Genomic DNA, 13587 nt, shown 5'->3' with positions numbered 1-13587 from the left:
AAGATTTAAATCATTCAAGCAGTGCAGGGAGTGAGAGATGGGTGTAAGCTAATTGTCTCAGATGGTGAATATAGAGACATATTATGGTTACTGAATTTGGGAAGATTTCTAACATAGCTAGTAGAAGAGCAGAGGTACACAGATTGAGAAAATCATACTGAAATACAGATCAAAACTATAGATTGTCCAAAATCATGTTTTGTAAAATCAGAGACAACCACATGACAAAATCCCTCATATCTCTTACACCAACATATTTTACTTTTATCTTCCCACATGAACTTCCTTTTAGGTACTTTAAGATTAAAGACAAAATTGACAAAAAAAAAAAAAAAAAAAAAAAAAAAAAAAACAGACCAATATATAACTCAATCTTCAAGCTCAAGATTAAATATGGTTAGTCTTTGTCCAGTTCACAGTCTAGTCCACAGACTAAGTAAACTATGATGCTTAACGTATAAGCAAACATATGGATGATGAAAAAAAAAACATGATACAAAAATTCCATAGAATTTATCAATACTTCTCTCCATCTTTGGTTTATTTATTTTTTTTTTTTGGAGAAAAATTCCTCATCCTCCTGCATTGTTGACTTTAACATCTTAAGTCGCTGAATTTAATGTAGGTATATATATAAAAGTGTGTATGTAGTCTCTTTCATAAATGATTTTGTAGAAAGCTAAGAATCATTGTCTTGTAGTGTTCACTTGCTTCATGATTACAAATTCCATGTCGTTCATTTGGGTAAATCTGAAACAAATTTTAAATAAAAAACACATCAGAATGCAGTGTAATTTTTAGCTGCTTTTACTGAAAATTGGATTTTGGTCATCAGGTTTGAGTTACCTGTAATCTGTATGGTCTACAAGCTTTAACTAGGGCTGTGATTAAGGCACTGGTATGATGAAAATGGACATTCTTATCAATCAATTCATTGATAATTAAAATTCGGTTTTCCCTGCAAACAAGAAAAAGAATAACATAAATTGTTTTAAGTTTGTGAAAAGAAAAAAAATTATTCGTTTTGACAGGTATTCTCACAAAAACAAGATAATTATACAAAAATTAATAGAGGCTTACTCATCTGGGAACTTGTCTACATGACTCAGGTCAGATCCCTGTCTATAGCCAGCCTCATTTTGGGAGGGAACATTCAGGTACCTCTCTGTATATCCTGTGTCATAGAGCTGCCAGTTAACAACAGGTGCCCCAGCTATCCCTACCTGTCAAACAGTACGCAATAATGAATCCCTCTCAACAGTTAACAACAGGTGCCCCAGCTATCCCCACCTGTCAAACAGTACATAATAATAAATCCCTCTCAATAGACAACAACAGGTGCCCCAGCAATCCCTACCTGTCAAACAGTACATAATAATGAAACCCTCTCATAAGACAACAACAGGTGCCCCAGCTATCCCTACCTGTCAAACAGTGCATAATAATGAATCCCTCTCAATAGACAACAACAGGTGCCCCAGCTATCCCTACCTGTCAAACAGTACACAATAATGAATCCCTCTTAATAGTTAACAACAGGTGCCCCAGCTATCCCAACCTGCGTCACAAAACAGTAGACAATAATGAATCCCTCTTAATAGACAACAACAGGTGCCCCAACTATCCCTACCTGTCACAAAACAGTAGACAATAATGAATCCCTCTCAATAGTTAACAACAGGTGCCCCAGCTATCCCTACCTGTCAAACAGTGCATAATAATGAATCCCTCTCAATAGACAACGACAGGTGCCCCCAGCTATCCCTACCTGTCAAACAGTACCCAATAATGTATCCCTCTTAATAGTTTACAACAGGTGCCCCAGCTATCCCAACCTGCGTCACAAAACGGTAGACAATAATGAATCCCTCTTAATAGACAACAACAGGTGCCCCAACTATCCCTACCTGTCACAAAACAGCAGACAATAATGAATCCATCTCAATAGTTAACAACAGGTGCCCCAGCTATCCCTACCTGTCAAACAGTACATAATAATGAACCCCTCTCAATAGACAACAACAGGTACCCCAGTTATCCCTACCTGTCAAACAGTACATTATAATGTATCCCTCTCAATAGACAGCACCAGGTGCCCCAGCTATCGCTACCTGTCAAACAGTACATAATAATGAATCCCTCTCAATAAACAACAACAGGTGCCCCAGCTATCCCAAACTGCGTCACAAAACGGTAGACAATAATGGATCCCTCTTAATAAACAACAACAGGTGCCCCAACTATCCCTACCTGTCAAAAAACGGAAGACAATAATGAATCCCTCTCAATAGTTAACAACAGGTGCCCCAGCTATCCCTACCTGTCAAACAGTACATAATAATGAAACCCTCTCAATAGACAACAACAGGTGCCCCAACTATCCCTACCTGTCAAACAGTTCATTATAATGAATCCCTCTCAATAGGCAACAACAGGTACCCCAGTTATCTCTACCTGTCAAACAGTACATAATAATGTATCCCTCTCAATAGACAACAACAGGTGCCCCAGCTATCCCTACCTGTCAAACAGTACATAATAATGAATCCCTCTCAATAGACAACAGCAGGTGCCCCAGCTATCCCTACCTGTCAAACAGTACACAATAATGAATCCCTCTTTATAGTTAACAACAGGTGCCCCAGCTATCCCAACCTGCATCACAAAACGGTAGATAATAATGAATCCCTCTTAATAGACAACAACAGGTGCCCCAGCTATCCCTACCTGTCAAACAGTACATAATAATGAATCCCTCTCAATAGACAACAACAGGTGCCCCAGCTATCCCTACCTGTCAAACAGTGCATAATAATGGAACTTTCTCACTAGACAACAACAGATGCCCCAGCTATCCCTATCTGTCATACAGTACATAATAATGAATCCCTCTCAATAGACAATAACAGGTGCCACAGTTATCCCTACCTGTCAAACAGTACATAATAATGTATCCCTCTCAATAGACAGCAACAGGTGCCCCAGCTATCCCTACCTGTCAAACAGTGCATAATAATGAATCCCTCTCAATAGACAACAACAGGTGCCCCAGCTATCCCTACCTGTCAAACAGTACACAATAATGAATCCCTCTTAATAGTTAACAACAGGTGCCCCAGCTATCCCAACCTGCGTCACAAAACGGTAGACAATAATGAATCCCTCTTAATAGACAACAACAGGTGCCCCAACTATCCCTACCTGTCACAAAACAGTAGACAATAATGAATCCCTCTCAATAGTTAACAACAGGTGCCCCAGCTATCCCTACCTGTCAAACAGTTCATAATAATGAATCCCTCTCAATAGACAACAACAGGTGCCCCAACTATCCCTACCTGTCAAACAGTACATAATAATGAATCCCTCTCAATAGACAACAACAGGTGCCCCAGCTATCCCTACCTGTCAAACAGTACATAATAATGAACCCCTCTCAATAGACAACAACAGGTGCTCCAGCTATCCCTACCTGTCAAACATTACATAATAATGAATCCCTCTCAATAGACAGCAACAGGTGCCCCAGCTATCCCTACCTGTCAAACAGTACATAATAATGAAACCCTCTCATAAGACAACAACAGGTGCCCCAGATATCTCACCTGTCAAACAGTACACAATAATGAATCCCTCTTTATAGTTAACAACAGGTGCCCCAGCTATCCCAACCTGCATCACAAAACGGTAGACAATAATGAATCCCTCTTAATAAACAACAACAGGTGCCCCAACTATCCCTACCTGTCACAAAACAGTAGACAATAATGAAACCCTCTCGATAGACAACAACAGGTGCCCCCAGCTATCGCTACCTGTCAAACAATACATAATAATGAATCCCTCTCAATAAACAACAACAGGTGCCCCAGCTATCCCAACCTGCGTCACAAAACGGTAGACAATAATGAATCCCTCTTAATAAAAAACAACAGGTGCCCCAACTATCCCTACCTGTCAAAAAACGGAAGACAATAATGAATCCCTCTCAATAGTTAACAACAGGTTCCCCAGTTATCTCTACCTGTCAAACAGTATATAATAATGTATCCCTCTCAATAGACAACAACAGGTGCCCCAGCTATCCCTACCTGTCAAACAGTACATAATAATGAATCCCTCTCAATAGACAACAACAGGTGCCCCACCTATCCCTACCTGTCAAACAGTACACAATAATGAATCCCTCTTTATAGTTAACAACAGGTGCCCCAGCTATCCCAACCTGCATCACAAAACGGTAGATAATAATGAATCCCTCTTAATAGACAACAACAGGTGCCCCAGCTATCCCTACCTGTCAAACAGTACATAATAATGAATCCCTCTCAATAGACAACAACAGGTGCCCCAGCTATCCCTACCTGTCAAACAGTGCATAATAATGGAACTTTCTCACTAGACAACAACAGATGCCCCAGCTATCCCTATCTGTCATACAGTACATAATAATGAATCCCTTTCAATAGACAATAACAGGTGCCCCAGCTATCCCTACCTGTCAAACAGTACACAATAATGAATCCCTCTTAATAGTTAACAACAGGTGCCCCAGCTATCCCAACCTGCGTCACAAAACGGTAGACAATAATGAATCCCTCTTAATAGACAACAACAGGTGCCCCAACTATCCCTACCTGTCACAAAACAGTAGACAATAATGAATCCCTCTCAATAGTTAACAACAGGTGCCCCAGCTATCCCTACCTGTCAAACAGTTCATAATAATGAATCCCTCTCAATAGACAACAACAGGTGCCCCAACTATCCCTACCTGTCAAACAGTACATAATAATGAATCCCTCTCAATAGACAACAACAGGTGCCCCAGCTATCCCTACCTGTCAAACAGTACATAATAATGAATCCCTCTCGATAGACAACAACAGGTGCTCCAGCTATCCCTACCTGTCAAACATTACATAATAATGTATCCCTCTCAATAGACAGCAACAGGTGCCCCAGCTATCCCTACCTGTCAAACAGTACATAATAATGAAACCCTCTCATAAGACAACAACAGGTGCCCCAGATATCTCACCTGTCAAACAGTACACAATAATGAATCCCTCTTTATAGTTAACAACAGGTGCCCCAGCTATCCCAACCTGCATCACAAAACGGTAGACAATAATGAATCCCTCTTAATAAACAACAACAGGTGCCCCAACTATCCCTACCTGTCACAAAACAGTAGACAATAATGAAACCCTCTCGATAGACAACAAAAGGTGCCCCCAGCTATCGCTACCTGTCAAACAATACATAATAATGAATCCCTCTCAATAAACAACAACAGGTGCCCCAGCTATCCCAACCTGCGTCACAAAACGGTAGACAATAATGAATCCCTCTTAATAAACAACAACAGGTGCCCCAACTATCCCTACCTGTCAAAAAACGGAAGACAATAATGAATCCCTCTCAATAGTTAACAACAGGTGCCCCAGCTATCCCTACCTGTCAAACAGTACATAATAATGAAACCCTCTCAATAGACAACAACAGGTGCCCCAACTATCCCTACCTGTCAAACAGTTCATTATAATGAATCCCTCTCAATAGGCAACAACAGGTTCCCCAGTTATCTCTACCTGTCAAACAGTACATAATAATGTATCCCTCTCAATAGACAACAACAGGTGCCCCAGCTATCCCTACCTGTCAAACAGTACATAATAATGAATCCCTCTCAATAGACAACAACAGGTGCCCCAGCTATCCCTACCTGTCAAACAGTACACAATAATGAATCCCTCTTTATAGTTAACAACAGGTGCCCCAGCTATCCCAACCTGCATCACAAAACGGTAGATAATAATGAATCCCTCTTAATAGACAACAACAGGTGCCCCAGCTATCCCTACCTGTCAAACAGTACATAATAATGAATCCCTCTCAATAGACAACAACAGGTGCCCCAGCTATCCCTACCTGTCAAACAGTGCATAATAATGGAACTTTCTCACTAGACAACAACAGATGCCCCAGCTATCCCTATCTGTCATACAGTACATAATAATGAATCCCTCTCAATAGACAATAACAGGTGCCACAGTTATCCCTACCTGTCAAACAGTACATAATAATGTATCCCTCTCAATAGACAGCAACAGGTGCCCCAGCTATCCCTACCTGTCAAACAGTGCATAATAATGAATCCCTCTCAATAGACAACAACAGGTGCCCCAGCTATCCCTACCTGTCAAACAGTACACAATAATGAATCCCTCTTAATAGTTAACAACAGGTGCCCCAGCTATCCCAACCTGCGTCACAAAACGGTAGACAATAATGAATCCCTCTTAATAGACAACAACAGGTGCCCCAACTATCCCTACCTGTCACAAAACAGTAGACAATAATGAATCCCTCTCAATAGTTAACAACAGGTGCCCCAGCTATCCCTACCTGTCAAACAGTTCATAATAATGAATCCCTCTCAATAGACAACAACAGGTGCCCCAACTATCCCTACCTGTCAAACAGTACATAATAATGAATCCCTCTCAATAGACAACAACAGGTGCCCCAGCTATCCCTACCTGTCAAACAGTACATAATAATGAACCCCTCTCAATAGACAACAACAGGTGCTCCAGCTATCCCTACCTGTCAAACATTACATAATAATGTATCCCTCTCAATAGACAGCAACAGGTGCCCCAGCTATCCCTACCTGTCAAACAGTACATAATAATGAAACCCTCTCATAAGACAACAACAGGTGCCCCAGATATCTCACCTGTCAAACAGTACACAATAATGAATCCCTCTTTATAGTTAACAACAGGTGCCCCAGCTATCCCAACCTGCATCACAAAACGGTAGACAATAATGAATCCCTCTTAATAAACAACAACAGGTGCCCCAACTATCCCTACCTGTCACAAAACAGTAGACAATAATGAAACCCTCTCGATAGACAACAACAGGTGCCCCCAGCTATCCCTACCTGTCAAACAGTTCATAATAATGAATCCCTCTCAATAGACAACAACAGGTGCTCCAGCTATCCCTACCTGTCAAACAGTACATAAAAATGAATCCCTCTCAATAGACAACAACAGGTTCCCCAGCTATCCCTACCTGTCAAACAGTAGACAATAATGTGCATCACTTATGATAAGCTTAACATGGGGTTTATCCTGTCTTTCTCACTGAAGTGCATTAGCTCAAATGTAGCCTTCAATGTAGGTGTCATACAAAAGTACAGTGGAGCCTCATCAATCCTGATGCTTCTCCATCCAGACGAATTTTGTGGGCAACGATGTGTATTTATATCATCCTCACAGGGGTCCTCTGTAAACTCATTGCCATTGGACCCTGACAAAATCCAATATCTTGCTGGCTGACTCAATGACGTCTTTAGAGAAAATTATAAATCTTGATTGTTTTTCATATCTCTCAACCAATCACATTAAGCCTTTCAGTGATAAACAATGCCTTACATATGCAATTTAAGTGTCAACTGATTCCTTTTATTTATATATCTGTCTATTTTAATTTGAATGGTGCATCTCAATGAGAAAAGCAAGCCCAGAGATATCGAATGAAATTTGTCAGGGGTCCCTTGGAAACGAGTTGACACAGGACCCCTGATGTTGTGAGGATGGTATTTATGTATACCAACTATGTTTCAGTAATCCAGATGTTTCTTAATCCAGAAAATTTGCTCGAATGTCTGGATTAACAAAGCACCAATTAGAAAATGCACTGTATCAAGTCTGTTTTATATTTTTCTTGTGATCAGATATTAGGAGTGAAACGGTTCACCGCGGTATCGATGCACCGCGGTATTTTTTCTCGGTTTGATATACGGTGCAAAATCTCTAATTTTCGGTTCGGTTCATTTTTCGGTCGGGATCGTTATTCAGTCGGGTTTGGCATAAGGTATAACACGTTACTCAGAATAAATAAGTATAGAAAACGTAAATTTTTGATGACTGATAGCTTGTAAAATAATTTTTGACAGTCAAATAATTTTAATCAATTTCTTCTAGTCAATTTGCAAATAAAATTCGTAAAATATGTGACTAGATTTAGAAAAAGAAAGCATAAAACAACGTAGAATTTGTTTCCTTCTATCAAAATGTATCGTATCGAAAATAACCGAACCGAGACAAAATTATACAATACGTATCGAACCGTGAAGGAGGTGTATCGTTTCACCCCTATCAGATATGAGACACTGGAGGATGTAAGCTTGAAAATGTCTTAATCCCCAGGCTTCACCTTGCATAAAAAGACATGCAGACTGTAATATGGACAGATAAGTACAGTGATACAACTATACCCCCTATCTCTCCCTTAAAATTTTGTAGTGATGGGGGGAAGGGGAGGGGCATTAACTACTGAATTGATAAGAACTACATACATAAAAGAATTTCCTTTAGCAGTACTACTCCAGATCTTCAAAGCCACTTTTAATGTGACAAAATTACCTTATAGGAAGACAAAAATGAGACTGAATTATACTATCACTGTAGTCTATACCTTGAAGACATCAGGTCTCTGAGCTATGCCCAGCAGAGACAGGTAACCTCCATAGGACCAGCCATGTATCCCCACCCTGTCCATGTCAACACAGAACCCCGCCGAGGACAGGAACTGAAGCCCCTCAATCTGGTCCTCTTTCTCCACAGTACCCTACAAAGTGTACATTGGTAGAAATAAATAAACCACAGTTTAAACCTGGATAACAGTTAGACCAAATAGACCATATATAAATGTCTTTGATGTTGATTTCTGATATCTAAACATTTGAGATTTATGTCATGCATAAAAATTATTACAAGAAAAATTATACATAGACACTGAATGAAAATAAGTGTCCCCCACTTTCACTGTGTCCCTTATCTATCTATATATATAAATCATTCTGAATCTCAACCCATTTACTGATATTTTACTCACCAGTCTGTCTTTGATGTGGGACTCGAACTTTAAGAACCGCCCACAAGAACCTCTCCCATCAATCACAACTACAGAATAACCATTGGAGGCAAGTGCATGGTGCCGCAAAAACCTAAAGATAGAAAAAAATCTAGGATGAAAACAAAATCAGTCATGAAAAATAAATAGTGTTCTCAAAAAAAAAAAAAGAATTCCTTCCCCTCCCCTTTCTAACTTGAAGTTCCCTTCTTCCTCTAGGATAAAATTTTGTATACAATAGTTAGATAAATGTCAAACAAGATCTTTTATCAACATTGGTGCATATCACACTAAACAAATTAAAATTCTTTTAAATTAATGCATCATGGTGAAAAATGTACAAGACTATGAATTTATTCAGTCATCCAATTTTTTTTCTTATCTGGATAAAAGTTAAATTTTTTAGCAAAACAAAACAATGAAATATATCACGTAATCAAAGACCATGTGGTTTACACAAAATATTTTTCACATCTTTAAAATATGATAAAAAAAATCATATTCAGAATTAAATCTATATAAAAGTCACCACCAATTATAATGGTCCTATCAATTGAATGATTTTTTAACCTTTTATCTGAATTAAATCTGACCTTTTGACCTTACTGACCTAATACCTGAAGCTGTTGTGACCTGTTGAACTTGAGGGCCTCCATACACCATCAGGACTGCGGGGTACTTCTTACCCCCCCCCCCCTTCCTCATCGTGAGGGTGGAAGAACAAGCCATGGTGAACAGACCCTGAGTCACTCTGATAGCGGAAGAGTTCAGGGGTGTGATAATCTAAGCATGCCAAAAAGAAGGCTACTCAGTTAGTCCATTAAAGAAATCTTTTTATAAAATATTAATTCATGAGAATTTGATTTCATTATTCTAGAGGTGTTGCTTCGTTATTTATTCCAAATTTTGCTATTTGTAAAGGACATAAATTCCTGGGTATCTTCATACAATGAAAACGACGAAAATTGAACCCCCAAGAAAATTAATGTTTATTTATTTTAAAATGGCATATATATAGTTTAAGATTTTTAAAACTGTGTACATATATTTAAACACTTTAACAATGGCTGAATTGACTCCACAACAACAAAGGTTAGAAATCATGTGGTGTTTCAACGTAAAAAGTAAGTCTTTAAAGATCTGTACAATTACATGTATAAATTAATCTAGACACATACCTAAAAAAACAGACGATTTTATTTCTGAGTTCAACATTTACATATCAAACAGTTTTTGACAAGCCTTGACTTTGTGTCATACTTACCTATGGGAGGCATTATAATCCCCCACGTCCTTGTTCGGATCGGACCGTTGTCATGGAGAATCCTATACACAGCACAGGAAGTAGTCTCACTGACAGAGCTGTACACGCTCACAAACGATAGACAATCCTGACAGAATGATAAAACAAAAATGATTCAGTGTTACACACATAAAAGATTTCTAAATCAGGACTCGGTGTGGGTATGCCCTGTTCAATGTTGAGTAATTTTACCGACTTAGCATGATGAAAGACACAGAGTGGGAATAGCCTAGGGCGGTCAGTCGGACTGGTTCTGAGGGTCTGGTATAGGACATACCTAAATATAGAAAAGAACTTAACAGTTCTAAGAGAGGCTCACTGACCCTTTCTTAAGAATTTAAGTGAATTCATGTAAGTAATGATAATCATTTATTTTAAAAATTGTCACGTTTAATAAGAGGTTATTTTTGTCAGATATGCACAACAAGGCATGATGAAATTTTAACACATTCCAATTCCAAGGAACAGTCAATACCTATGTTTAGGTCTTAGGTTAGACGTGGCGCAGCGAACGAGAATCAAACCCGATCCTTCCGATCACGAAGCGACCGCCCTACCACTAGGCTACTGTAACAGGGTTTTCTTAGTGAAGACAAACTCCTGCGGCTAAGGTTCTCATATATAATCTATTGTAAATGTTGAATGTATTATAAACCAACAAACAAAGCCCTGAAAATATCAATAACAAATTGTAAGTATTTAGAAAACAAACATATTACATTTATAAAAATATTCATGATGAATTTAAATACGATTTACTTTATAATAATAGATCATAAAAGTATTACACATTATACTGAGCATTGAAATAAATACCTGGAAAAGTAAGAGTTATTCCCCTTACATCAACGTATTGAAAACGAGAATATAAATCGAACTATTCCAAATAGAACTATTACAAAAAAAATGAATAGTTCACAAATCTATTTACAATAATATATACACAATAAATAGAAAATAATAGTAGGTATACCTGATTGTGGATCAAGGCTCAAACAATGGGCCACCCGATAAAATAACGGGTCTTGATATATAGACTCCTATTAAACAATAATTATATTCTATATACACTTCTGCATAATTGATATTTACATACTCAAAGAATTTATACTTTAAGCTTCAATTAATAAGGATAAAGTTGAACCCAGTATATCTTCATAAAATTACATAAAAAATCAAAGACGATGAATTATCGGAAAGTATAGAATAAGAATTAGTATAGATAAAAGAAATAGAAGTCAACTTACAGTCTCAGTCCTGAGGTCTCGTCTCAATATTAGGAATAGTAAAAATAATAATGACCACAATATGTGTGTGTATATCTTTCTCAATGGTCTCTCGATATCTAAGTCATCAAACAAAGAGATCGGCGGGAAAACGTCCCTAACCAATCGCAAGCTTGGATATTAAAACTGACCAATAACATTATATACCCTCAGGATAAGTAAGAACTTCTAGAACATAAGTAAAGATTAAAACCAAATGAAGTTGTAATATTTTATTAATTTTATTAACGGTGCGCGCAAAACTCAGCGAAAACAAAATGCTGCGCGATGCTAAAAATAAAAATATATACGTGAATATTAAGTCACTGAACTATATAATATTCACTTAATAAAATAAATTAAAATATCACTCTATCACACTACCACGACTGATAGTTTCCAGAAGGAAGATGAACTTTGAACCACAAAGAAATGTCATTTTCAAAATACAAAATTTGATAGAATTTAATTTGTTACTCTGAAAATCAATCATATTTAAGCACATGGTTGTTTATGCACTTTAGAATGACATCACACATTAAAACCAATATTTTACTTCGCACACGACTTACTGGTGTGTTTCCAATTCGTTGTCCTTTAGACTAATGAAATGAACAACTTCTCTCTCCTCGTCTACCCAGATCTAAAAAGCAGATATATTATTTTACAAACAGATAGTCTAATTGTACTTTGCTGTTTAGAACATAAATAGGATAGCCTGGTGAAGGTTTTATAATATGGATTAATGACTTAATGAAAAGAGGTTATAGTCGAGCGATAGTCAGGTACTCCTTAAAATTATTTATTTCATTTTCAGTTTATGTTCTTTCCAAACTGCTTGTACACTCAAAATTTAAATAAGCTAACGTCACATACAACGTATTTCTCAATACTAGCATTTACTTTGTAAAATACCTATATCATAACAAAAAGTGCATAAAAACAGAAAATTGTGGAATTTATGAATCTCGGGGATAAAGTAGCAAAGGTATTAAGGTTTATCCGATCGCGCAGGATAAAAATAGAAGAAAACAGATGCTGGACAGGAGTACAGGATGAACTTTTCACCGCTGATAATTAAGCTCCATGAGGTTTGCTATTTGTTTGTAGATTAAGAACTTGTTTATAAGATGCTGGCTTGGTCAAGAGTAAGGGTGTATCCAATCAAAGAGGTTGATGCGAGGGAGCAGAGGTCATGCATCTGTATAAATTATCTACAGTAAATAAAAAGTGAAGATTATGCAAAAAGTTTAACAGGAATTTTAAGGTGCAATTAAAGATTAAAAGAGGGTTTAAGGTCGGATAAGATTAACTTAAATTCAGAGCAAAATTAAAATTCATTAGTGCAAATTTTGAAGAAATACTCAAATATGCAGGGCATGTACGGGGGTATAAATGTAGCGCAGTGAGACATATCCAGCCGGTGGTCTGCTGGATTTTGTCTCTTTCTGGTTGCATTTATACAGGTAAGAGATTTTTATAGACTTGCGCGATTTTTGTAAAAATGGGTAAAATTTTCAGATGGCTCAATGTATTTACAGGCTAATATATTTTATAATCTGATAGTAATGTTTCGTATTTATTATAATGTTTGTTATATTGTGTATTGTGTATCTTTAGTAATTGTAAATAATTAGAATGTATGTATTGATTTAATAAACGGTGGTCTGCTGGATTTTGTCTCTTTCTGGTTGCATTTATACAGGTTGGGTAATAGCTAGGGCCACTCCCCATAACCTGTGGTGCGCTATGGACAGGAAGGGAACATATCCTAGGAAGAGTAGATTCAAACTGGAACGTCATTTTGAGAAATAAAGGAATAATAATAATCCAGCTAACTTGGGTCAATCTGACCAAGACCAGGGGATTGTAAGAATTGTTCCCCTGTGTCTAAAAACCTCTCACAGGCAAAAAGCGCACAACGATCCCGGAGTTGAAAATCAATTTATTCAATGACCAGAAAAATTCTAAGACCAAAAACAATATATTCGAATTAAACGAAAATCCCCCACAACCCACATATCTTTTTTTTTATATGAAAAGTGGTGGAGAAATGGGGTTGTAATATTACGTTTCGGAAAAACG

The 13587-nt window shown here is 37.6% G+C and overlaps 1 pseudogene; it reads right to left on the bottom strand.

The window, feature by feature from the left end:
• Positions 1-616: 616 nt before the first annotated feature.
• On the bottom strand, positions 617-13305 carry LOC133189190 (dipeptidyl peptidase 9-like; annotated as a pseudogene).
• Positions 13306-13587: the final 282 nt, after the last annotated feature.

The sequence above is a fragment of the Saccostrea echinata genome, unplaced genomic scaffold (assembly GCF_033153115.1).
Source record: "Saccostrea echinata isolate AGI-Se365-2 ecotype Australia unplaced genomic scaffold, CSIRO_AGI_Sech_v1 ptg000017l, whole genome shotgun sequence".
Lineage (NCBI taxonomy): Eukaryota > Metazoa > Mollusca > Bivalvia > Ostreida > Ostreidae > Saccostrea > Saccostrea echinata.
Note: the sequence above shows the minus strand (reverse complement) of the source record. Positions and strands in the feature narration are given on the sequence as shown.